A 3,122-nucleotide genomic window follows, 5' to 3' on the forward strand; every position below is an offset into this window, starting at 1 on the left:
CAGCTGCCACTTGTACTGATATGCATAGTCATATGCAATGTTAGGTGCATAAAAGTTTTACCGCCATGAAATCCAACCATTTTAACTATCAAATGAATATTAATTTATGCAGCTATCCACCTTATGATCTTTATTATAACTATAAACATATTGTAAATAATTAGTTGACCTTTCCCTCATTTTGTTGTCCTTTTGTTTTCCTCACGATGCTCATGTGGTTTTCTTAAATGTTACACAAACACATTTCAATTTATTGCCACGAATTTCTTTAGAAATGGTAAGGAATTACCCCATTTTTCCTTTAGTCCGTAGGATGTGCGGTGCAGGATGATTTATGCGGTGCAAGATTATTTATGGCTCTATTAGAGATATAGTTGTCATGTCCAGATTTCTGTGAATTTTTTTATATAACTTGTCTTTTACACATTTCCATATTTTTTAAACGACATTGATATCTTTTATTTGATTTTGGTAGGCATAGCTGCTACATTTTTTAATCAAACCTATGTAGCCTGGAACGTCCTACAACCAAAAATGATCCCTTGAATGCCGCCTTCATTGGAAATAGACTCTTGTTTGTTGCAACAGATTCAAAGGTAGTTTACATTCTGGGCTCCACATAGTGGGCGTAAAAGAGATTGTATTTCTTTAAGGCCTTAGCCATGTAAAGCCCGAATGCCTCAGGCTCTGAGTCACTAGAACAAAAAATCTGGAAATGTAGAGAGTTGTATTCCCACTCGTTCTGCTCCAATTTCTTCCACCACTGCTTCAACAACCTCCAGAGGAAACCTGCACCGGTTCTCAAATGTCCCACCGTACTGATCGGTCCTGTTATTTATGTTGTCTTTCATAAACTGATCAAGAAGATATCCATGAGCACCATGAATTTCCACACCATCAAAACCTGCCAGAAAGCCATCAAAACTACCTATGAACGGAACTATATAATGATGTAATGACAATCAACTATGTTTGGTTATATTCAGCATGATTAATGAACTATATGCATATAAAAGGTTAAGAAAGGAGTGGTGCCCTCTTATAAGGAAAAGAAAATCCCTGTTGGTTTATTAAGATCTTCCTAGGATAAAAATATTTCTAGCTTGTGTAATAAGGGTGCAAAATTGCAAATACCTAAATGCCAAATTTAGAACGTATGTAAGAATAATCACCTGCTTTGATAACATTTCTTTCAGAAAGACAAAAGTCATTAATAATCTGTAGAAACTCCTGAGTTTTTAGAGCTCGAGAAGTGGAATAATCAGCAAGATATTTACCAATGGGTAACACCGTCTATCCGATATTTTCTGATGATCTGTTGGCGAATTGATAGCCCGGCCATTGGGTGAGCTCAAGGAGTGGAATAATTGGCAAAATCTTTGCCATGGGGTAACATCGTCTGTCCCGATAATTTCAGATATGTTAATGAAATGGTAGCCTGGGCATTGGATTGATAATCTACATTTCATAGAGCCACTCAACCATCTCTATTCAAAGAAACTGATAGCAAATGTTCTTAAAAAGGACATACTCTTACATCCCTGAAAAAACTGATCTAATGGAAATTTATTAGGGCAAGAGACTAAGAGTTGTGACTATCTATTTGCATGATGAGATATTGTGGAATTGTTCTCTTGAAGAAAATCAACAGAATCCAGTCCAGTCCAGAGAGATCCGACAAGCAGGTATATGAAAGGAATTAATGGATAGCAATGCAATGCAAAGCATAGATATACTTACCCACATGGGAAGCTCTTCCAGTGTGCCAAATCTGACAGAAGAAAACACCTCCTTTCTCGTGGACAGCATTGACAATGGGTTTCCAGGCCTCCACCTGCTCCTCTGTCCAAATTCCAGGGGTATTCGGGTACCTGTCAGTTGCACACCACATCATGGTCATCATCATTTGGTCTTCTAATAAAAAATGTCTCATAACAAGCACTTGGCTTAGCATAGCTGTAGTGACAGAGAAAACGTTATCCTGCCCTTGGGTAGACTCAAGGGCAGAGTCAGAGACACCAGTAGCTTCTGCAATGAGAAGACCTCCAGGGCTGGTTCTCTGGGAATAGTATAGGATTGCATGCGGTTGGGGCATGTAATTGTAGGATCTCTGTCTGGTTAATGGTGCCAAAACCACCCTGCAAAACCCCTTTCCAGTATCAGCAAACTCAAACTATGTTGTCAAAACGAGTACAATAGGAAATGAGAAAAAGGAGAGCAGAAGATTGATACCTATGAGACAAGCTAAAGGGACCCAACTGATAAGGTGTTATCAATGGGATCTGCTGCTTTTCTTGTGTGTTTTGTTTCCCTTCCATCGTGATTACAATATAAGTGAATAACTTCAACCAATTTGCAAAAATATGCTGATAGATGTGGATGAATGCTTAATAGATTGATTCATGGTGCAGTGCCTTAATGTGTTTATATAGGTTTCGATTCGACTAACGTCATGGGTGATGAAGATAGATCAAAGAACGTCAAGGGTGACGAAGATTCATTGAGGCACCGTATCTGCTACTGCTTCTGCACCTTAACTCTGTGTGGGTTGTGACATGTGCTGAGAGAGTCGTTGGGAGCAGGTATAAGCGATACATGCCGAGTCAGCGTTGAATTTCTTGAACACTGCTAAATAAATTAAGGGTTTCACATGCACATGGCCCTTGTTTTAATTGCAATTTGACCAAAAAACAATTTGAAAACTCAAGCGCCCATCAATTGAGGGTTCCGAAAAAAAAATTGATCAAATTTGACCATTTCAAAGAAATTTGATTGGCGAGAAGAAGTTTCCACTCTATATGAATTCTCTTCACATGGAATCGAAACACTTAAATAACTTAATATAGATGTGATAATTTTTTTTTGGTGTGTTGTTCGTTTATTTATACAAAGACAAAATTGTTTTGTATTTATTGATAACTTGATGCCAATATGGGTTGGATTTCTAAATTTGTCTCATTTGTTGAGATTTTCGGTTTTAATAAAATAGGCAAAATCTCAGTGGTGACAACAATAAGATTGTGTTGCTATATTAGCTCTATTTTGTTGGGAGAGAGTTAATGCATCCTATACTTGTTGTAAGAGGATTTATGAGTCACTTAGATTCTCTTAGCTATAAAACA

General features: G+C 37.5%; 1 pseudogene; it reads right to left on the reverse strand.

Annotated features, from left to right (window-relative positions):
- Positions 1-493: 493 nt before the first annotated feature.
- LOC149214328 (12-oxophytodienoate reductase 2-like) lies at positions 494-2,318 on the reverse strand (annotated as a pseudogene).
- Between the last annotated feature and the right edge of the window lie 804 nt (positions 2,319-3,122).

The sequence above is a fragment of the Pinus tabuliformis genome, chromosome 1_1 (assembly GCF_031772625.1).
Source record: "Pinus tabuliformis cultivar Carrire ecotype Pingquan chromosome 1_1, CPIR1, whole genome shotgun sequence".
Lineage (NCBI taxonomy): Eukaryota > Viridiplantae > Streptophyta > Pinopsida > Pinales > Pinaceae > Pinus > Pinus tabuliformis.